The sequence below is a fragment of the Lissotriton helveticus genome, chromosome 5_1, assembly GCF_964261635.1.
Source record: "Lissotriton helveticus chromosome 5_1, aLisHel1.1, whole genome shotgun sequence".
NCBI classification, from domain to species: domain Eukaryota; kingdom Metazoa; phylum Chordata; class Amphibia; order Caudata; family Salamandridae; genus Lissotriton; species Lissotriton helveticus.
In genome coordinates, this window is record NC_136065.1 from 1124399767 (window position 1) to 1124424461 (window position 24695).

A 24695-nucleotide genomic window follows, 5' to 3' on the forward strand; every position below is an offset into this window, starting at 1 on the left:
CTCTAAGATCATCTGGTGGAGTGGGGCACAACAATAATTCTGTGCCTAGTCTAGTGGGAAAAGTGGGGAATGGGAGAATGTTACTTGCCCAAATACAAGCAACTATGGTAGAGGAAAAGTTGATCACCGCATAATAGAATCTCTGCCGACCACCACTGAATCTCGCAAACCTTGCGATGGCCGAAAGACCCCCATTGGAGGGAATCGGTAGGTCGAATGTACAATTAACCTCTGGTGCCCCTAGAATTCAATCTTGGAACATTGCAGGTCTTGTCTCCAAATTAGATCAAGTGGACTGGGGGGTATATATTGAGTCCCACAAGATATACTTGTTCCAGTAAACTTGGGCAGTAAAGCCACAATTTAGGGCAGGTTTCGTAGCATACTGTGAGGGTGCAGTGAAGGGCCCAAAGGACAGACCGTCAGGGGGATTATGCATAAGGGTGGCTTCACACCTAGGATGTAAGATTAAACGAGTTGAGACACACTCCCCAGATATCACATGTATTCTTTTGTCATATAAGAAGCTACCGAAACTTGCCATTATTAATATTTACTCTCGACCAGTTCAGTATGATAGGACATCACCAACGATAGATAGTTTGTTAAATCTTCTGAACTTACTGGCAGGGAATCTATATTTTTTAATTTGTGGAGATTTTAACTGTCATTTTGAACCACTAAACGGAATCATGCAACCGATCACTAGCGAGGAGGATCTTACTTGGTCAATTCCAGCACCTAATATGTACTCCATTAATCGATGGACTCCTCTACTCTTACAGCTAACCTCCTTAACTTTGTCTTTTTCCCTAAGGCCCTGTAATGGCCGGTGTTCTGGTGATAATCCTGGGCGCCCGACTTTTAAGAGGCTTGGACAGGCCACCGTCATTATATCCTGAGGGGGCTTCTATCACTTCTTGGGGGCATTTTCGAGCTGACCTGCTGCTGCTACGGGTCCCGCTGACACCGTCGGGGCCCCATTGAGACTGACACTCTCCCCGGCCGCCGCTGCTTTAAATGCGGCCGCTGAGTGGGGAGTGTGTCGAACTACAGCGTCCAGCATCCTTTGCTGGCAGGGGGCACCAGACAACGCCTACTGCCTGACACCACTTTGGCGCCCGGAGGCGCATAAAAGCAAGCAGCCCCTCCTGTGGAGTGGGGACTTCTATCACTTCTTGGGGGCATTTTCGAGCTGACCTGCTGCTGCTACGGGTCCCGCTGATACCGTCGGTGCCCCATTGAGACTGACACTCTCCCCTGCCGCCTCTGCTGCAAACGCGGCCGCTGAGTGGGGAGTGTGTTGAACTACAGCGTCCAGCATCCTTTGCTGGCAGGGGGCACCGGACACCGCCTACTGCCTGACACCATTTTGGCGCCCGGGGGCGCATAAAACAAGCAGCCCCTCCCATGTCGCGGGACCGCACGTGGGCTAAGCCCAGGCAAAGGGCGGGCCGTCTGTGGCCGTCCGGGGACTACAGGGGACGGGACGGGCCACCCCCCTTACAGGTGACGTTCAAACATACAAGGAACAGGCGCACTTCACAAAGGTACTGACATTTGGACATATATCCTCCTAGCCACTATTACTTGACTTATATGGTTCACACAGGACTGAGGGTGCCACATTTGATTTGTGCGGGACTTTTTGCCTATTTACTAATTTCTGATACATCGTTGCTAATTACTTTTAGTAAAAATGAGCAATCTGGGCAAGAAATTAAAACCAACTGTATCTCGTCCAAACACTAGATTTCAGGCAGCACAGCCACAGCCCTTACCAACACTGACGGCTATTGACAAAATGTTACAAAAAATATAGGGGCTGTGGCTAATGCAATTGAAAATACTGAAAGGAGACTATCCCTCACACCTACAGTGTGCTTCAAGGACCAAGGCGGGATTGTTCAGTTATTACAATTGACCCTACCGTCTTAGACTCCTACCTTACATCTACTTATGCTGAGTTGCCCTGTACACAGATGCCAGTTGAGACTCCAGTAGATGTTGAAATAGTGCAGGTTCCAGTAGAGTCCCCTATAAATGATGAGGACCCACTTCTTATCCTGACCTCTCCCTCTCCTGTGGTAATTGCAAAAGCTGGCAAGCCAGGCCCTCGGTTGAAAAAAGACAGTTTCCCAAAAAATAAGGGTAAAAATAAGCTGGCCAACCATAACTTGGTGACCCCGTTTGATAATACTCTGCATCCATCACCAGGGATACCGTGTTGGGTCACCAATATGGTGGCTGACCTTCAGGCAAGCTTGGAGCAAACTATTGTTACCCACATCAAACCTTTGGTGTCGAAACTGGATCGAATAGCCACCATTTTAAACAATAGGGTGGTAGGGACTACGAAGTCAACAAATCCCCATGGTAACCTAGCACCCTCTATATCTGGTGGTGCGTCCACAAGGGTCCCTTGTCCTGAGGTAGTCATGCCCAATATCCCAGTAGCGCAGAACAAAAATGTAGGGATTCCAATAACTACCCTCAAGTCTGTAAACCCTGTATTACCCCCCCTCCTACCTCTAATATACTAGGTCATACCTCTCAGTCTGTAGGGGACCCAACTGGTAAATCTAGATCACATCCTAAGGAGGGTGAAATTCCTGGAACAACTAGCACATCATCACTAGTGAGGCCTGCTTTGCCTAAGGCAGTCTCTTGCCAGTTGCCGTCAATAAACTTGCCCCCGGAAGCACAACCATATGTGGTTGCCCTAGTAGGTGTCCTGGTCCTTAGCGAGGGGAAAAGAGAATATGAGATTGACTTAAAAAATAAGTGTATCCAGTGGTTGAGCATAAACAGACCCTTACCTTCTAATATCTCGGCAGAAATATTGACGGTGAGAAGAATAGATTGGATTGGAAGGGGCGCAAAAACAGTGGCAGGAGATGTTGTTACAATAAACTTTAGGGACCCTTCCGCTGTGGACCATATCTGCAAAGTCCCTCCCTGTAGAGATTCCCAAATATTCCCTTTGCACCTGTCCTATTTTTATCCTACCCTTAATTTTAAATTGATTTATCCTAGGAGGCCCCAACACAATAAGAATCACTACTCTCCTCCTAATAGAATCCATTACTGGCAGACATTTGGGGAGGGTAACTTCCCACCTACTCCTACGTACCCGCTCCAAGCTCACTGGAATAGGTTCAGTGTTCTGGAGGAGGTTGATTGACTTACTCCGAAGGGAACCCCCCATCAGAATTTAATAACGGTGAACTTACGGGAGGTTCTGCATCAAAGGAAAAGATTTTACCCACGCCTACTGGTGATGACCTTTGTCCTATTGATGTTATAAGGGAGGGGAATAGAGTAGAGCGGAGCTTGGTTCAGGGCCCCTCAAAGAACAGGGGGTGTGCAAGGCTAAGAAAAGGCAATGGAAGGATGTATAAAGATACTTTCATGGAACGTAGCCGGGATAAAGAGTAAGTTACTTGTACCGGAGTGATCCTCCTTCATGGCCACGGACGACATTTGTTTGATGCAAGAAACCTGGGCCCTGGAGGAGAATGCTAGCCCTGGCTTTGCGACTTACGATATTCCTGCAGTCTCCGGGGGCAAGGGCCGCCCTTCGGGTGGTCTATCCATATGGGTAGGTATACACTTAGGTATACAGGCTACCCAGAAGGAGACAAATTCCCCAGATATCCAATGTGTTTCACTAATGCCCCTTGATAAATCTCGAGTGGCCATTATAAACATCTACTCCAAGCCCACCATGAATAGAAAGGAATCGAGTACTATTAAAGCGCTTGACCTTTTTCTTCATGATTCAGAAAAGGGGGTGGTGATGAACAGAGTGCCTGAATTAAGCAGACCACTCTTACCCAGTCCAAAGATCAGGGCTTGATCCATCACCGTTTTTTAGCTCACTGCACCATCCCAGCTCAGAACTTGGCTATATGCAAATTAGTCTGTTCCTGTCCCAGTGCATGATGGGAACAGGGCAAACCAAACTGCCAAGCCAATTCTTGTACTGGGAAGGAAACAAGCTTCCGGGGACCGGTTTCTGTCATTTCAGGCGTCGTCGGCCCGGCTTGCTTGAATCCTGATGGTGCAATGAGCAAGGGACTCACATCTGAGTATACCCTTCCACGCTTATGGTGGACAAAATGATTCAGAAAAGGGGGTGGTGATGAACAGAGTGCCTGAATTAAGCAGACCACTCTTACCCAGTCCAAAGATCAGGGCTTGATCCATCACCGTTTTTTAGCTCACTGCACCATCCCAGCTCAGAACTTGGCTATATGCAAATTAGTCTGTTCCTGTCCCAGTGCATGATGGGAACAGGGCAAACCAAACTACCAAGCCAATTCTTGTACTGGGAAGGAAACAAGCTTCCGGGGACCGGTTTCTGCCATTTCAGGCGTCGTCGGCCCGGCTTGCTTGAATCCTGATGGTGCAATGAGCAAGGGACTCACATCTGAGTATACCCTTCCACGCTTATGGTGGACAAAATGATTCAGAAAAGGGGGTGGTGATGAACAGAGTGCCTGAATTAAGCAGACCACTCTTACCCAGTCCAAAGATCAGGGCTTGATCCATCACCGTTTTTTAGCTCACTGTACCATCCCAGCTCAGAACTTGGCTATATGCAAATTAGTCTGTTCCTGTCCCGGTGCATGATGGGAACAGGGCAAACCAAACTACCAAGCCAATTCTTGTACTGGGAAGGAAACAAGCTTCCGGGGACCGGTTTCTGCCATTTCAGGCGTCGGCGGCCCGGCTTGCTTGAATCCTGATGGTGCAATGAGCAAAGGACTCACATCTGAGTATACCCTTCCACGCTTATGGTGGACAAAATGATTCAGAAAAGGGGGTGGTGATGAACAGAGTGCCTGAATTAAGCAGACCACTCTTACCCAGTCCAAAGATCAGGGCTTGATCCATCACCGTTTTTTAGCTCACTGCACCATCCCAGCTCAGAACTTGGCTATATGCAAATTAGTCTGTTCCTGTCCCAGTGCATGATGGGAACAGGGTTAGCCAAACTACCAAGCCAATTCTTGTACTGGGAAGGAAACAAGCTTCCGGGGACCGGTTTCTGCCATTTCAGGCGGCGTCGGCCCGGCTTGCTTGAATCCTGATGGTGCAATGAGCAAGGGACTCACATCTGAGTATACCCTTCCACGCTTATGGTGGACAAAATGATTCAGAAAAGGGGTGGTGATGAACAGAGTGCCTGAATTAAGCAGACCACTCTTACCCAGTCCAAAGATCAGGGCTTGATCCATCACCGTTTTTTAGCTCACTGCACCATCCCAGCTCAGAACTTGGCTATATGCAAATTAGTCTGTTCCTGTCCCAGTGCATGATGGGAACAGGGCAAACCAAACTACCAAGCCAATTCTTGTACTGGGAAGGAAACAAGCTTCCGGGGACCGGTTTCTGCCATTTCAGGCGTCGTCGGCCCGGCTTGCTTGAATCCTGATGGTGCAATGAGCAAGGGACTCACATCTGAGTATACCCTTCCACGCTTATGGTGGACAAAGTGATTCAGAAAAGGGGGTGGTGATGAACAGAGTGCCTGAATTAAGCAGACCACTCTTACCCAGTCCAAAGATCAGGGCTTGATCCATCACCGTTTTTTAGCTCACTGCACCATCCCAGCTCAGAACTTGGCTATATGCAAATTAGTCTGTTCCTGTCCCAGTGCATGATGGGAACAGGGCAAACCAAACTACCAAGCCAATTCTTGTACTGGGAAGGAAACAAGCTTCCGGGGACCGGTTTCTGCAATTTCAGGCGTCGTCGGCCCGGCTTGCTTGAATCCTGATGGTGCAATGAGCAAGGGACTCACATCTGAGTATACCCATCCACGCTTATGGTGGATAAAATGATTCAGAAAAGGGGATGGTGATGAACAGAGTGCCTGAATTAAGCAGACCACTCTTACCCAGTCCAAAGATCAGGGCTTGATCCATCACCGTTTTTTAGCTCACTGCACCATCCCAGCTCAGAACTTGGCTATATGCAAATTAGTCTGTTCCTGTCCCAATGCATGATGGGAACAGGGCAAACCAAACTACCAAGCCAATTCTTGTACTGGGAAGGAAACAAGCTTCCGGGGACCGGTTTCTGCCATTTCAGGCGTCGTCGGCCCGGCTTGCTTGAATCCTGATGGTGCAATGAGCAAGGGACTCACATCTGAGTATACCCTTCCACGCTTATGGTGGACAAAATGATTCAGAAAAGGGGGTGGTGATGAACAGAGTGCCTGAATTAAGCAGACCACTCTTACCCAGTCCAAAGATCAGGGCTTGATCCATCACCGTTTTTTAGCTCACTGCATCATCCCAGCTCAGAACTTGGCTATATGCAAATTAGTCTGTTCCTGTCCCAGTGCATGATGGGAACAGGGCAAACCAAACTACCAAGCCAATTCTTGTACTGGGAAGGAAACAAGCTTCCGGGGACCGGTTTCTGCCATTTCAGGCGTCGTCGGCCCGGCTTGCTTGAATCCTGATGGTGCAATGAGCAAGGGACTCACATCTGAGTATACCCTTCCACGCTTATGGTGGACAAAATGACGAGGCTGAAATGCCAGAAACCGGTCCCCGGTAGCTTGTCTCCTTTCTGGTGAAGAATTGGCTTGGTAGTTTGGTCTGCCCTGTTCCCATGATGCACTGGGCCAGGGACAGACTAATTTGCATATAGCCAGGTTCTGAGCTGGGATGGGGCAGTGAGCTAAATAACGGTGATGGATCAAGCCCTGATCTTTGGACTGGGTAAGAGTGGTCTGCTTAATTCAGACACTCTGTTCATCACCACCCCCTTTTCTGAATCGTTTTTGGCCACTATAGGTGTGGCAGGGTATACTCAGACATGAGTCCCTTGCTCACTGCTCCATCAGGATTCAAGCAAGCCGGGCCGACGAGGCTGAAATGCCAGAAACCGGTCCCCGGTAGCTTGTCTCCTTTCTGGTGAAGAATTGGCTTGGTAGTTTGGTCTGCCCTGTTCCCATGATGCACTGGGCCAGGGACAGACTAATTTGCATATAGCCAGGTTCTGAGCTGGGATGGGGCAGTGAGCTAAATAACGGTGATGGATCAAGCCCTGATCTTTGGACTGGGTAAGAGTGGTCTGCTTAATTCAGACACTCTGTTCATCACCACCCCCTTTTCTGAATCGTTTTTGGCCACTATAGGTGTGGCAGGGTATACTCAGACATGAGTCCCTTGCTCACTGCTCCATCAGGATTCAAGCAAGCCGGGCCGACGAGGCTGAAATGCCAGAAACCGGTCCCCGGTGGCTTGTCTCCTTTCTGGTGAAGAATTGGCTTGGTAGTTTGGTCTGCCCTGTTCCCATGATGCACTGGGCCAGGGACAGACTAATTTGCATATAGCCAGGTTCTGAGCTGGGATGGGGCAGTGAGCTAAATAACGGTGATGGATCAAGCCCTGATCTTTGTACTGGGTAAGAGTGGTCTGCTTAATTCAGACACTCTGTTCATCACCACCCCCTTTTCTGAATCGTGACCTTTTTATTCAGACACTTGATCCCACAATTTCGATAATTCTTGGCGGCGATTTTAATTGCCAGTTCGAGCCCCTGGGTGGATCCGAGATGTGCGATCAGGACGAAGTTGACTCACTCTGGTGCATCCCGGTCCCTATGATTGCCCCTTTACCCTTGCAACATCTCTGCGGGCATGCAACGGAAGGTCCAATAACGACAGTTCCGGCCTACCCACATACAATAGGACCAACTGCACTTCCATGATTGATTATCTCATGTTGGAAGCTAAACTTTGGGACAGGTTCAAAGATTTCAGGGTTGTACCAAGGCACGGCAGTGACCATAATGCTCTGGTCCTGACGCTTAAGCCTGGTGCATTTGGTTTATTTAACCCTGACTCTAACCCTAACATGGCAGTGCCACCTTTTATTATATCCAATAACAGGAGAAGGGTCAAATGGCCTACCTGTGTGGACTCTCCCATCCGACTTGCAGAAATATACCAGATTGCTACCCCGCTCATAAGTAAAATGGGGGGATCTACCTCTTATGGGCAGGTTGTAGAGATTCACAGGAAGTTAGCCGTGAGCCTAGGGGAGGTATTTTATCCAGTTAGCGGGACCAAGCAGCCTAGGATTAGAACACATCCCTGGCATGACTATGCCTGCAAAAAAGCAAAGAGAGATCTCCTTGCAGCAATCAAATCTAAAGATACCCTAAAAATCCGAGCATCTAGATTGCTCTACAAGAAGGAACTCACCAGGGGTAAGAGCGAGTGGGAGGAATCTAGATGGGATGAGTTAAGACAAGCACTCCTCTCAAAGGACGCTAAGACCTTTTGGGCCATCGCCACTTCGACGGCGGAAGGTGAGAGAGAGGCTGGGGTGTCGAATATCGCTCCCTCAGTGTGGGAGGCGCATTTTAAGGCACTCTACACAAGCCCTGAGCAGGGGGCTCTTGTGTGCCTAGGTCGGGACAAGATGCCTAAAGGGGTTACGGTCCCTCGGACCTCCATGGCCCAAGACCTCCCGCACGGGTATAGACTGCCGGAGGTCTTGGGGCCTGGGGCTCTTGTCTCTCAAGGCCAGGATACGATGGCAGAAGTTGTTTCAGTCTCCGGGATTTCCACGGCCCCAGACCTCCCGCATGAGCATATACTGTCGGGGGGCCTTGGGCCTTGGAAACCGGATAGGACAGCTGGATGCCCAGGAGAGGATTGCCGCTAATAATCTAGACTCCATTTCCCTTAAGGAAGTGGAATCTGCAATTGAGAAACTGCTCCCGAATAAAGCCCTAGGCCTTGACAAGCTCCCGGCGGTCTTGTTCAATGCGGTCTTGCAGGGTACCACATTGCCAGAGACCTGGTTGGGAGCCGAGATTGTTCCCATTTATAAGAAGGGTTGCCAGCTTGTTCCATCCAACTACAGACCCATCAGCTTACTGGATACTACCCAGAAACTGATGGGCCGAATTCTACTCGATAGACTATTGGGCTGGATGGAGGAGAACAAAACATTGACCACCCTCCAAGCCGGATTTAGATCGGGCGCCTCGACCATGGACCAGATCTTCCGGCTCCAGGTCCTATACTGGAAAACTGCAAGAGTAGAGGGTGGCAGCCTCTACCTTGTCTTCGTGGACCTGCGAGCCGCGTTCAATCTGGTTCCTAGGGAGAGGCTCTGGACGGTGTTGGAGGAATTAGGTCTCCCGCCCTATTTACTGGATGCACTAATTAGATTTCATACAGGGAATTATGCACAGGTGAGGTGTGGGAGGAATGGAGAATTATCGGGCCGTCTCCCTGTAACTCGGGGCGTACGTCAGGGCTGCGTACTGGCCCCTACACTTTTCAGTCTATATGTTAATGGACTGATAGATGAACTCAATAGTGTTAGGAACAATGATGCTCCCCGCCTGGCTTCCGGCCGGGGGCCCGCTCTGATGTTCGCGGACGATACTTTGCTGTTGTCGCGGACATCATCGGGCATCCAGCGGGTCCTTGACGGGTTTGTGACCTTTTGTGCCTCGCGGGGATTGGAGATTAACTTGGAGAAAACCAAGTTTATGATTTTCAATCCCCCGAGGCACACCCACCCGAATCCCGTTCTGAGTGGCACTCCCTTAGAGCGAGTTAAGACTTTTATTTATCTGGGGGTTACGTTGACCGAGCACTTTGTATGGGACCAACAAGTATCCAAATCTTCCCAGAGACTGTCGCATATTATGGGGGGTATTGGCAGACTCCATAGAACTTCAATATTCAAACCTGTTGCCCCTGTACTTGAGATTTTTAAAACACAGGTGAGGTCAGCAGCCTTGTATGCTGCAGAACTTTGGGGACATACGAACACACATAATTTACTGAAGGTAGAACAGGCCTTCATGCGTAGTCTGGTTGGCCTTCCCCAAAGCACGCCTCTTATACCACTACGGTTGGATATGGGCCTGGAACCCATCAACGAACTGGCAGCTGTACGACCTCTACACTACTGGAGAAGGCTCTGGTCTGTGCCAGAGCTTCTAACCTTTAGAGCAGAATTCATTGTAATTTGGGGGCAGCTAAAGAATAAGAACATACCCTGGCTAGTTCATATAAAGGCTCTCTTCTACCAAGTTGGTTTGCCCCAATTGTGGGACACACCGGAGGATAGCTGCGCGAGGATGCAAAGGTCTGCGCTAGTGGCGGCTGTAAGGTGTTATAACCTTAAAATACTATATTGTTCGACTTCCTTGGGTAGGCTGTCTACTGAGTTCCTATTGATGAAAATTGAACCCAAGACGGAGGTATTCTTGGACTTAGTGCAGCCTTTACTCGCAAGAAAATGATATACTCAATTGAGACACGGTTCTCTACCGATTGGGGCATTGACATCTAAATGGGTAAAGCCGATGGAGGGTAACTGTCCTGCCTGAAATTATAGCAAGAAAGACATTGTACATATTTTCTTTTTCTGCCCGGCATATAGTGAAAATCGGAAATGTTGGCTTATCCCATTGTGTAAAAACTTGGGACTTAGACAATGTGCACAAGCCTGCAGAGTTTTCACATATGATACTGCCCCTTCCATTGTCTTCGCTGTCTCCCGATTTTTATATGGCATGTGGCGGAGAAGAACTGTTTTTATTAACAAAAAGTAATGCCCCCTTGCTTTTTTCACATCTTTGATAACTCAATGTTTAATAACTTTTTTAACTGTCTGTATTTATGGTTTTACTTCTGTGCTTGTATATATTTTATTGCACTTTTATGGTCATTGACCGAAATAAAGTTATCAAATGAATATCCTGACTAGTGTAGATGGCCATGTCTGAACTGGGGTGGCAGAGTGGGCTAAAGAACGGTGATGGATTAAACCCAAATCTGTTGACTGGGTGTGAGTGTTTGATTGGTTCAGATGCTCCGTTCATCACCACCCCCTTTTGTACCGTAGTTTGGAGTTATGGCATAATGTGGTGGATTTCTCTGTAGGACAACGAAGTGAAAGCGACGCCCACCCTCTAGTCATGGAATTGGATTTTCAGTGGGGTGGTTCAGGCAAAGATATTGAGGAACTGTACTACAATAACTTGGTCGTAGTAGAGGGAGGGAGACAGATTAGATGGTCCAGGATGAAGCAATCAGAGGAAATAATGTCAAAAGTGTATGCTAGCATTATACCTCTGCTAGAGAGAACTAGTGTTGTTGCGGCAAATGTAACTAACCCTGGTTTTGATAGTGATCTAGGTAAAATACATCAAGAAATGGCCCTGGCTGTGGCCGATTTCTTTTTTAATAGTGGTCCTATCAAACACACATCTGGTGGTGATAAAAGATTTGGTACTCGAAAGCTTGTAAGGAAGCAAAACTAGTTTTGTTGGCTGCATTAAAAGGGGCTGATAGCTTCTGTATTAGGGAAGCTAGGGCGGCCTATAAGAAAATAATTACAAATGCGAAGTCTGAGTGGGAAATAGGCAGATGGCAGGAGATCAAGAAGGAATGGAATCAAAAAGATAGTAGAAGCTTCAGGAACTTGGTCCACTCAGGGAAAGCGGAAGGTAGAACTACTCTTGATCCAAACATCGATGAGGATGCTTGGCATTCATATTTTAAGGAATTATATTCTAGTTCCCACACTAACATAAGTTCCAACAAAACCCCTGAGCGTAATTTTAACCTTGAAATTCTATGTGAAGCACCCCCATGTACTATGGGAGAGCTTACATCTGCTTTAGCTAAATTACAGTCTAACAAAACCCCAGGACTGGATAGGATCCCAGGTGATCTGTTCAAAAGTGAACAGGTAGTTTGGGCTCCATATTTACTATTATTGTTTAATGCAATCCTGTATGGCCTTCCAGGACCGCCTACGTGGGCTGGTGCCAAAATTGTACCAATTTATAAAAAAGGATCTCCGATGGAACCCTCGAACTATAGGCCTATTAGCCTTATTGATGTTTCTCAAAAACTTTATGGGAGGGTATTATTAGGGAGATTACAGGACTGGATGGAAGACAGTGATATATTAACCCTGTTACGAGCTGGCTTTAGAGCAAAGATCTCAACTGTTGACCAGCTGTTTAGGCTGCAGTTGATATACTGGAAGCATGTGGTTTTGGAAGGTGGGAGTCTCTATCTCACCTTCGTGGACTTGAAATCTGTGTTTGACATGGTTGATCGTGACCAGTTATGAAGTATCTTACTGGCCATGGAGGTACCACCATATCTTTGTTTCCAACTCAAACGCCTCCACGAGGGTACGTATGGCAGAGTAAGATATGGCAAAGATGCGCGATTGACAGCCCCCTTCCCTGTTGACAAGGGGGTGAGGCAGGGCTGTGTGCTCACGCCGATCCTCTTTTCACCCTTCCTTAATGGCCTAATTGAAGATCTACTCGCCGTAAAGGATTTGGATTCCCCGAAAATATCATCTCCCAAATTTCCTGCATTGATGTTTGCGGATGATACCTTGCTCCTCTCGAAGTCACCTATGGGGATGCAGCGACTTTTAAGGGAATTCAGCCAGTTTTGTAAAAGGAGAAAACTCTTAGTTAATATCAACAAAATAAAATACATGGTTTTCAATGCCAAACCTACCACCTACCCACACCCAATAATGGATGATATCGCGCTAGAGAGAGTCCATATTTTTGAATACCTGGGCTTAACCCTGAATGATAAAATGGGTTGCGGCCCCCCAATTGACAAGGCTAATTTGAAGCTCGCCCAGGCAATATGGGGATTATTGAAAGTCCAGAAGGGCTGTTCTTCGAAGGCGATAAGCCCACCCCTAGAAATTTATAAAGTACAAGCACGCTCGGCTTCTCTGTACGGGGCTGAACTTTGGTGTCATAGTTTAACAAATGTACTGACCCTCACTGAAAATAAGTTTATTAGACGCATTATGACTTTGCCAACAAATACTCCCTTGGTCCCCCTTAGGATGGACCTGGATATCCTCCCAGTGGTGGACTTAATCTCGAGTCGACCCTTGCTCTATTGGAGCCAGGTATGGAGTACAGCCGAGCTGAGACACTACAGGGAGGAACTCAAGGTACTTCTATTGTCACCAGTGGGCGTGGGTAGCATACCATGGCTGTCTTTTGTGAGGGATTCGTTTTGTGCTATTGGTAGGGAGGACTTATGGGTTTCACTGGAAGAGTCCTGCCCAGCCACCCCAAAAAAAAATTTGCTAAAGAATTAAGAGATTTTAAACTGACTAGTTTAATCCATGCGACCAGACCTACCAGTTTGACGCATGGGTTTTTGGATTTCAAGTCACACTATCAATTTGAACAGGTCTTAGATTCAATACAGCCTTCGCTGACAAGGAGGTTGTTTCTCCAATTTAGATATAGGACCCTTCCACTTTTTGCAACAACTAATAAGTGGTCAGATGAGGCCTGTTATCTTTGTCCTGGATGTTGAGTGGCGGACGAAACAGAAATTCACGTATTCTTCTTCTGCCCGGCATATGAACAGGCTCGGTCTAAATGGATTATACAATTGTGTAGAAACTCGGTTATTAGGGATTACTCTGTATTTTATAGAATTTTAAAATCTGATACAGACCCAGTGTATGTGGTTGTAATCTCTAAATTTCTTCAGGCCATGTGGCTGAAACGAAGGCACCTCTTGAAAATTGATATTTAGTTAATTGTGACTGTTTTAACTAGTTGTAATTACTTTGAAGTATCATAAAGAATCATATGATATGATATTTATCTTAAATTATATTTTTAAAATTAACTCCAATCTAAAATTGTCTCTGTTGTTAAACAATTAGGGAAGTTTATGCATCCTTAAATCTGTAAATGACATCACCAGAGTTTATGCTATACTGTACAGGGAATGTACTGTTGACTGTTATTAATTGATGTGCTTTTATGACTGTAATAGTCACAATAAAGTTATTATGATGATATAAAAAAGATAATTAAAAAGATAATTGAGGATGTCCAAGCGCAACGGGAGGCGGATGGCAGCACTTAATGGTAGTAGTGTTACTGGAACGTTAGACCAATTCATTCTAAGAGCAACATCTGTTCTATAAAAGGAGATTGCGTTAACTGAGCACCGCTTATCTCTGGATCTGCTACAAACCAAGAGATCATCCTTTGGTCTAATTGCCTCGGTTCATTCCCCCGTGCAACCAATTGTTAATCCCAGAGATCCTCTATTGTGAAAGCACCTAGGACTAACAAAAATGGTGGAAGCATCTTAGATGGCAATCACAGTGTGCAAGATAATACTGCTGCCGCTAGTGCGGATTTTGTTTTCACAACTCTGGGAGGATATAAAATGAACTCAGACGAGGAAATTTGGAGGAGATTAGAGAACTTATTAGCAACTCTTCTAACTCCGATTACCTACAGACTCAGTCGGATAGAGGAAAGTATGGCAGAGTTCGAACCACAGGTAAAGCCGGGCTCTTTGGCCCCAACTGGCACTTTTGCTGAAAACATATCAACTAACTTAGGATCAAGGGCAATAACACCAGAAACAGCTAAGTCTAAGCCTCCACGTCCACGACTAATGGAACAAATCCCCTCTAGGGTGTCCTCTGATCCAACCCCAGTTCAACAAAAGAAAATAGTTTCCTCGCCCACGAATAACGTTGACCTAGTTAACCAATCAGGTGAATTTGCTCAATCAATTGCGAGTTATCCGGGTGATGGCAGAGTGACAGTGGTCTCAGCATGAATTTGGAATTGTAACAGCAAAGATTGCCCACTGAATTGAGGAGCCAGGGCTATTACTGGTTCATATGGAACAAGGGAACTGGGACGCAATGCTATGCAACCGGATACTTTGGCCCTCAATCTTCCTCCAGCAGCAGCTCCTTTAGTGATTGTACTGATGAATGTTCCACCTCTGCGGACATCGCAGACTGAAACAACTGAACAACTCTTACTTAAAGCATTGCACTAGCTTAAATCTCGTCTCAAGGACAATGGCATCTGGGAGGAGGGTGTAGAAAGGTATATGATTATGGCCAGGCATACACCGTGGATAGGGCCTATGAGGAAAGAATATAATGGCAATTGGGTAGTGGTTAATTTCAACAATGCTCACATAACCAGATTTTTGTTGGATAATTTGGGCTGGATGTCAGGCAGACTCACTGATAGAGGGTTTTTATAGCCTTTAGGGTATTTCTACAAACAGGGGACTTGCATTCCCAATAAGTCGTAAAATCAGGGGACGAGTAGACAACTTTGGGCATCTCCTGGGTTGGTACCAGGTATAAAAGCGACCCCATTGTCTAATAGATTCGCCCCTTTATCTGACCTAAATCACTCTGATTGACTATATTCAGGCTCTTCAACCAGGGTAGAGCGCTCTGACTGTTGTGACAATCCCACCCAACTTCCCACAAAGGGTCTACATTTACCGATTTACTGCAGGGAAAGAGCTTAGCTTGCCTGGAGTCTTTATCATCCCCCGTAAATCAGGAGGGTACATGTCCATCAACAATCTCCCTGTTATCTTGGAATATCGCCGGCTTACGCACTAAAATCTTATCCTCTGACTGGTCATTCTTCATCGAGGGGTATGATTTTATTGCCTTCCAGGAGGCCTTGTCCATGGACATGATCCACCACCCAGGCTATCTGGCCTATGGCAAAGGGGCAATTGCAAACACTATGGGTAGACCCAGTGGAGGGTTGTTAATCTGGTTTAAGCAGCAGACTCTGTTCCAAGTTAAGGGAAATATCTATAGATAGCCCTGACATTCTTGCCATTAAGGTCTGCTCACAGGGAGAGACGGATTTTAAATTATGTAATTTGTACGTAAGAGGGATTGCAGGCGGGAAAGCTTCACCAACCATTGCCCTCTTGGACGCATTCATAAAGGATCTGGATTGCCCCATGTCCTAGTAGTCGTAGATGATCTGAATTGCACATTTGAGCCCCTAGGTTTAGATGCTCCTAGCCTTACTATGGAGGAAGATCAGAGTTGGGGATACCATCTCTATCGCTGCCTCCGATTAGTAAATGGTCTGAGGCGGCGTTGCAGTTAAAAAGCCTAACATTAGGTAGGGGGCTTAGGATCACTAATGGAAGGTCTCCCTCAGACATGGAAGTCATTAATACCTTCTCTAACGGGACCAGAAGTAGCAGAATCAATTACATCCTTCTTAGTTGGAGCTCTGGCCCAGACTGGCGGACATGCTGGTCTACAATAGACCAGAAATTGACCATGATCCACTCCTCCTAACTTTAGCTGGGAAGGGACTGGCTCACCCTAAGGATCCCCTGAGGACAACAATAGGTGAAGTAACTTTGGCCTTGGATTGTCGTCGCCTAAAATGAGAAGTAGTCTCCGAAGATGAAGGTGCCCTAAAACAGATCAAGTCTAATATTAAACAAACTCTAATAGTGATTGGCTCAATAGACACTGTAGACAATTCCTTTTTGGACCTCTTGAAAGCTCATGAGGACCTATTTGTTAAATTAAAATTTCACTATACAAAAAATAGAAGAACCTATAGGCATAATAAAAAATCTGCTAAATGGTTCAACGAGGCATGTGGAGTTGCATTCAAGCATCTCTCAAATTCAATTAAACTGATGAGGTTAAAATAGCACGGGCAAACTATAAAAGAGTAAAAATGCAGGCAAAGAAGGCCTTTGATGAGGACAGATGGGCAAGTTTAACTGATGCCAGTAATGGGAAGAAATGGACCAAATTCTGGCAATTTGTTAAGTGGGGTAGTGGTGCGATCGACTCTACACCAGCAAATAATGTACCCTCTGAACTCTGGGTTGAGCATTACCAATCTCAATTTGCTTCTCTGGTAAGTGATGAAAAAGCCTACCCTGAGGTTAATATCAAGGTGGCTTTAAGATTTGACAAAAGGGAGATAAAAAGGGTCCTTGACGGGGTTTCAGCAGGAAGGGCCCCCGGCCCGGATTGTATCCCGGCTGACATTTACTAATATGATAAGAAGATCTGGACAAAATAAATTTTTATCATCATAAATGCAATTGCTAGAGGTACTCCAATTCCTGACACTTGGCGTGGGGCTGAAATTATTCCCATCTACAAAAAGGGTGACCGTGGCAGTCCTGGCAACTATAGGCCAATAAGTTTAATTGCTAGACTGGTGCTAGGTAGGGTTAACGAATGGGTCATAGATCAGAGAGTCCTATCCGCCTACCAAGCGGGCTTTAGACCCCAAGTCAGAGCAATCGATCAAGTATTTAGATTTATGATTATCTATTGGAACAAAGTAATCCTTGCAGGGGGGATCTTATATGCAGCTTTTGTTGATTTAAAATCAGCATTTGACTTACTACAACGCTATAAGCTGTGGGACTCTTTAAAGGAGGCAAGGATGCCTCTAGAAATTCTAGGCTTCATTATTGAACTACACAAGGAGAATTATGCCCAGGTAAGGTGGGGACAGCAGGGCGAACTAACCAAGAGGTTCCCAGTTAATAAGGGAGTGAGGCAAGGATGTGTACTTGCCCCTACCCTATTCTCCCTGTTCATAAATAAGGTAATCACTTATTAAACGTTTAATGTTTGCAGACGATTCCTTAATTTTATTTAAAACTCAATCCGGTCTGCAACGAGCCCTTAATAGGTTTACTGATTTCTGCAACGACCACAAACTCATAGTAAATGTTACCAAAACCAAGTTCATGGTGCTGCACAAATGTAAATCAATAAAAGGCAGAGTAGAAATGGAAAAAGCTCCATTGGAACAAGCTGATACCTTTACATACTTAGCAGTGACCATGGGCAGGAGGATGAACTGAACTCCACAGCTAGACGTCCTAGATCTCAGGCACAACCAGTTAGCAGGAGCCCTACTTAAAGAACTTCGCTTGTCAATTACTAAACCAGTAGGGCCGGCTAAAAGGATTTATAATGGTAAAATTAGAGCTTCCATTATATATGGTCCAGAACTTTGGGGGCTTGAAAATGTAGCACCCCTTGTTCAGGCACAAAATAAATTCCTGAGAACATTGGTGGCTCTACCCCAATCCACTCCAAATAAGCCTTTGCTACTAGACCTGGGCTGTAGTTCCATTGATGAGGCGGCTAGATTCAGACCCCTAGCTTACTGAAGGAGGATTTGGACCACCCCAGAATTGGCGTCCTATGCTACTGCCTTAATGCATATTAGGGATGCTGATCTGTCTTCAAAAATTAAATGGCTGCAGAAGATTAAGTGAAACATGCTTGATATGGGCCTCAGACACCTGTGGGACAATCCCATAGGGAATTCATTTCCCAGTAAAAACGAGTATAAAGCTCTCTACTGGGACATGACTATAAGAAGACCCTATTGGTGGTGGCTAGCAACTCACTTACAGGTATTTTCCTGTAAGCAGAGGCCTACTGGAATTTGGGGCCCCCGGCTGAAGCTGCTGTGTTTAAACTTAGACACTAAGGGGTCGATTAGGATGGCGGACGGACGAAGTCCGTCCGCCATCCTGTCTGGGGAAGGGACTGTCCGCCACAAGGGCGGAGGTACCGTGCCCTGAATTAGGATGCACCCGCCACAGTGGTGGGTGCATCCCGCATTTTTAACATTGCGGCCGACGGTGCTGAAAGCACCGTCCGCCGCAATGTCAAAAATGCATGTTGTGCGTTTCACAGCACAACATGACAGGCACCGCGCGGTGCCTGCCATGTTGTACTGTGACACGCAGGGGGTACCATAGGTACCCCCCATGTGCAGCCCCCACCCCCCTTCACCCTGGGGGCCCGCAACGGGCCCCCAAAGCAAAGCCTGTGTGCCTTTCCATGGCGGCATTGCCGCCACAGAAAGGCATCTGCATCCGGCCATCGTAATATGGCTGGCGGTGTCTGGAAGAGGCCGCCAGCCATATGAACTCTTTTCCACCCCGGTCGCAAGGCGACCGGGGCGGAAAAGCGGCGGACGGTGTTTATGTCCGCCGCGGTCCCCCCGCCATTGTAATATGGCAGGGGGGAAATTGTTGGCGGACGGGCACAGATGTCAAAATTCCTTAGCTGGTTCTGGGCATTGTGAAGAAAAAATCCCCGTTTTAGGATCAACTATATGAGTATATCACATTTTCATAGTTACTCCCATTGTAGATCATGTAAGAAACGTTTTTTTTTTATAAGGAATTAATAATTTTTTTTAGCTATCTTTTTACTATATAACTGATTGAGACTTCGATAATGTTTTAACAAAATTGGGAGAACTGTAAGTTTTAGGGTGATATCTTTTAAATTACACTTTTATGTTTGTATTGTATCTTTTATGATTGAATTTATCGAAAAAAGACGTAATGAATTGGAATTCAATGGCAGGAAACAGCACATGCATAGCCCTGGATTCTGGAAAAAGCACAGGGCCATATTATCAACAATGGCGTTAAAATTATCGCCGCTTTAGGGGCAGGAAACTGCCGCTAAAGTGGCGATAATGGGCTTGAAAATATGCCCTTGTGAATTCCCATAGAAGCCCAGGTTCACACCAGAACCTGGGCTTCTATGCAAATTCACAAGGGCATATTATCAAGCCCATTATCGCCGCTTTAGCGGTAGAATACTGCCGTTAAAGCGGTGATAATGTTAACGCCGTTCTTGATAATATGCCCCACAGACTCCACTAAGGCTCCACCCCACCTCCTTACACCTTTGCTTCATAAAGCCTGAGTTATGTGGTTATTCTACCTTTCTCACATGCGCATCATGGTGCGTAGATGCCCTAGGATCACAAAACCATAGGGGCCAAATGAAGGACTACCACCAGCTCTAGAATGTTGGGGAGTTAGCGTCATGGCCAGCTAGCAATCACATATACCAATTTATCCCATTTTCAGGGAATGTTTTCCTGTGCAAAAAATATTTAAGACATATGAGTCATATGCCGAAGAGCAAAATGTACTTCTCAATTTCATATTACACACAGAGCAAAAATGACGGAAATGTATTTGCTCTGTATTATGTGCAGCAGTGCAAAGTTTCTGAGATGCAACATCAAAGCTCTATATATTGTCACTGTATAATTGGGGTGAATTGATCCTTAAAATAATAAACTGAACATACAATTGAAGAAAATGTGATCATGGCAAAGGGAAATGTCAAGTACACAGTAATCGCGGAAAGGAAGGGGGAGGATGACTCAATTAGGCAGAATAATTGAGTGAGAAAATATTAAAGATCCCTCAAGGTATTGATGGAACAAAAATGGTCTTGGACTGTTTTCTATTGATAACAATGTGGATGCTATGCACAGAATTGACAATTCAGGTTGATATACTTGAATCTGTGAGAGACAGTGAGCGTGCCGGTTTAATTCAATTGCCAAATATATATATATATATATATATATATATATATATATATATATATATATATATATATATATATATATATATATATATTCACAGAAAAAACCATAGGTTATAGACCATATATAGTTAGGAATTAGCATTTACAAAACCTTGAAAATTCACTGAAAAAACCATAGGTTATAGACCATATATAGTTAGGAATTAGCATTTAGAAAACCTTATTTTACTCACACAAAACTATGGAAATTCCATATATAGTTAGTTGCACTAACTATATATCGCGCACCCGCAATCCACTGCTGATGATGTCACATATTACATCATTCATGACATGGTCAGTGACATCACTGATGACATCACTGATGACATCTCAAATGACATCACTGATGACATCACTGATAACAACATCCAGTGATTTTTTGTTTCTATAAAGTTTAAATATGTCTTACATATTGAAGAATGAGTGGATGTGTAAGTGTCTGGACGAAGGATTTAGTAGGTGCATGACTGACTGTATGAGTGAGTGATTAAATGTGTCTCACTGACTGCATGGGTTAGTGACTAAACTGTCTTAATTTGTGCATCATTATGTCTGTTGTTCTGTAAACTGCTGCATGTGTTGATCAGTAGCTATATGAGTAACTATATGGGTTATTGATTGATTGCCCAAGTATTTGTATGGGAGACTGAGTGTGTGTGTGGCTAGCTGGGAGGTGTGTGACTCTGTGCAGATCAATCTGTACTTGTATCAATGATTGTATAAGAAGGTAAGTATGTGTTAGTATATGTTTGAAAATGTAAGGTGCTCTATGTTTAACTGTATAGACAAGAAAATGGAAGTGTCATTGATTCTTTACAGGACTGACTAGGTGTGTGAGTAACTCCATGGATGAGTGGCAGACTGTGAGTGTCTGTATAGGTGTATGAGTGCATATGATAGTGTTGTAAAGATGAGTGATTGTATGTATGAATGATTGTATGGGTGAATGAGTGAAGGTGTGTGTAGACGTAGCAATCAGTGAGTGCGTATGTAGTAACTAGTATTGGTGTGTCAATGGTTTCAAAAATTATACTCTCTTTTTAACACTGGGTGAAACAGAGGTTATATTAAAATGTGAGGAGATGCATTGTATTGTCACATGAATGATATCATCAGTGATGTGGTCATTGATGTCAAATGAGATGTCATCAGTGATGTCATCAGTGATGTCATTTGAGATGTCATCAGTGATGTCATCAGTGATGTCACTGACCATGTCATGAATGATGTAATATGTGACATCATCAGCAGTGGATTGCGGGTGCGCGATATATAGTTAGTGCAACTAACTATATATGGAATTTCAATGGTTTTGTGTGAGTAAAATAAGGTTTTCTAAATGCTAATTCCTAACTATATATGGTCTATAACCTATGGTTTTTTCAGTGAATTTCATTGGTTTTTTAACAGCTAATATCTGTAGCTGTAAAATGTATTCTTCTCTAAATCCCAAAATATATTTTATATGTTTATGAATAATTTTTTTTTTAAATATTTTTTTTTCTTCGTTCCCGCTTCGCGAATCGGGAAGCTTCCCGTTAGCTGACCTTGATGCCGCGAAATAGACCGCGAGCCGGTAAACGTTTCTTTACCGCAAGTGCCGCGTTAGAAAACAACATCGTGACGCCTCCCGTCCGCATGACGTTTCACGTTGTCGCGTGATACGTCATATGACGTGCTACGTTAGCGAACTGGTACGCGAAGCGAGTCGCAAAGCGCAGGTTTCTGGAAGCAAACCGGGAGGCCCTGCAAAGCGCTTAACGTAAACACAGCAAGTCATGTGACTTGGTAATAACACTTTTCATTGGTTCATTTCACTTTTGGTTTCCTAATGATGTAAGACTAGGTCATATAATCTAAAATGAACACTTTTGATTGGTTGAGAACTCTTGTTTTTCCCAAATGATGAAAATCCCTCCTTCTTTCCTCACTCTGACTTTCATCATTGTGAGAGAAAGACCCTTTGTGATCACTGAGCAATGGCTTCTTTAGTAGCTTCAGCTGGTGCTTCCCCACCACCTCCACCACATCCAAGGAAGAGTGGACCACCTGCTCAAGTTATAATTCAACAAGAAGAAGAAGAAGAGGAACAGGACGACGAGCACGAAGAGAGGCAGTTTTTGCCTGAGCAGCCCAGGACGTCTCACCGGAAAGAAAACTTCATTTGGCAATTTTTTTAAATTCCCAAAGGTCAGAAAAAAGTAAATGCAAGATACGTAACTTGCCTTATATGTCAAGATAGACTGTCCAGAGGAACCGAGAAAAAATACAGTTTCGGAAACTACACAATGCATCGCCATATGACTAGGTGGCATCCTAACAACTACAGTGCTGCACAGTTTCGGAACGACCTAGATAATCTCCCTATTATGGCCAGAAGATCTGTTGTACCGGAAGTAACGGGACCAGAGGGCAGGGAGATGGTGCCAAATATACAAATGAAATTTGGTGAAGTAAAACACACCTGCGTATTTTGCGATGGATTCATTTCCTACGGAGAAAAAAGCATCACTCTGATCAACAGAGCTATTGACTATCATATGCAAGTTTGTACGAAACGCCCAAAATAATAAATACTTATTTTTTTGTTTTGTTGCTCCTGTTGAGCCCTTTACAATGAATCGTTTTCATTGCCCCCTCCAAGAAAAACCCCCAAAAATATAAAACTGTTCAGAAAAATTCAAAAAAAGTAAAAAAATGTTCCGAAAAATAATAAAAAAAATATAAAACAACAAAAACAATAAAAAAAAAAGTTCTTTTCAGAACTACCTCCCCGTTATTAAAAAATTGGTACAATATTTGGAACTGTGCCAACCTCTATTTCTCTTAGTTCGCTTCCCAGTTCGCTCGCCGGTACGCGAACTAGAAGCGAACCAAAAACAGTAAGTATAAGGGAAGGAAACAGACACTTATGTTAAAAGAAAGACAGCTATAGGGGAGTAAACTAGAGATACTATTACCCGTAATCCACTGCTGATGATGTCACATATTACATCATTCATGACATGCTCACTGACATCATCAGCAGAGGATTGCGGGTTTTTTGGCAACGTGCCTTATCCACGGTTTAATAACGCTGCCTTTTGCTTTATATAAGTTTTCAAATTGTATGAAATATATACCAATAGGTCGTTATGAACCTTTAGGTAGTGCTTTTCTTCATGAGGTCTGGTCGCTTCCATACACATACAGATGTTTCAAAGATGATCAAGAAGTTTATCTGAATGGAGAGGAATGCACTGAGACGCCAGATCATTCACTAATGTGTAGGCACATACAGTTACACGGTTCATGCAACAAACACCGACCAAATATGGCTTGCGTGTTGCAAGGCACGCCAGTTCCTGCTATCATCCCCACGTTCAAGTTGTTGGAAAATGGTAGTTATTTGATGCTCAATAATGAAGATTGTTCTGAGTTAATTGAAAAGGGTCTGCACCTCTGTACGGGTGTTCGCTATGTGAAGCACGAAAGTTTCACGGGCCGAACTCAAGGCCACCTCTCTCTGAGACAAAAGAGCTCTTATTCTTGCCATGCCGTTGAAATCTGTCCCAAGGTTGGTATTTGTGGCCAGATTGAAAACTCCCTATGTTCATGTGTGGGAGGAAATAGAACATTTCTGCAGCAAATAACCCGTTCACTTACTGTTACGATAAAAGGAATACTTTTAATTCAGATTTGCCTTTCAATTTCAGCAAGATGGTTCCGACTATCTTTAACGCATCCTCCACAAAGACCCTGGCGCACTTTTTTAAAGTTGTTACCAGTGGTCTCGTGACTTCATTTGAGAAAATCTTTGGAGTCATCCCTGCTTCCTTTCATTCTATTTTCTCCACTCTGGTTCGTGGATTGGCATTTTTACTTGCATTACCAGCGGACGCTCTTGTGCTTTTTTACATTTTTAAATATGGATGTCCCTCCTATGCAACCTCCCACCCTGCAGCTGCTGACACTGTTCCGCAATCGCATGCTAGAATATTATGGCACAATGCCGTTGGCGATATTAAGCACGGCATATGGATTATCTTTTCGATTCTCCTACTTCACCTGTGTCCAGCCTGTATTTCACTGCCTGACCTGTGATTTCGATTGGGCCATTGATTTGTGTCTCTGCGGACCGGTTTCTCCTGACGTCGACTTTAATCAGCTGATGACTCCTATCATTACTCACGAGTTGGTTTGTCCTGGCGAAAGGATTATGGCTGTGGCATTGATGCATGGACTACTTGGTCCCTGGAATTTACTGGCGGCAGCACAGTCTTTCTTGGAACAGAGCTTTCTTGAAAACCCACCGAGCTGTCCTCTGATGGTGATAGAGGATCCGGTGCTGGGAGAGCACGTATGTTCTTTTCCGCTTTTAAATTGGATGGCTGAACTGTTTTCGGATGAAGACGGTGACTTCCTATTGGAGGCTGTTGCAGCTTA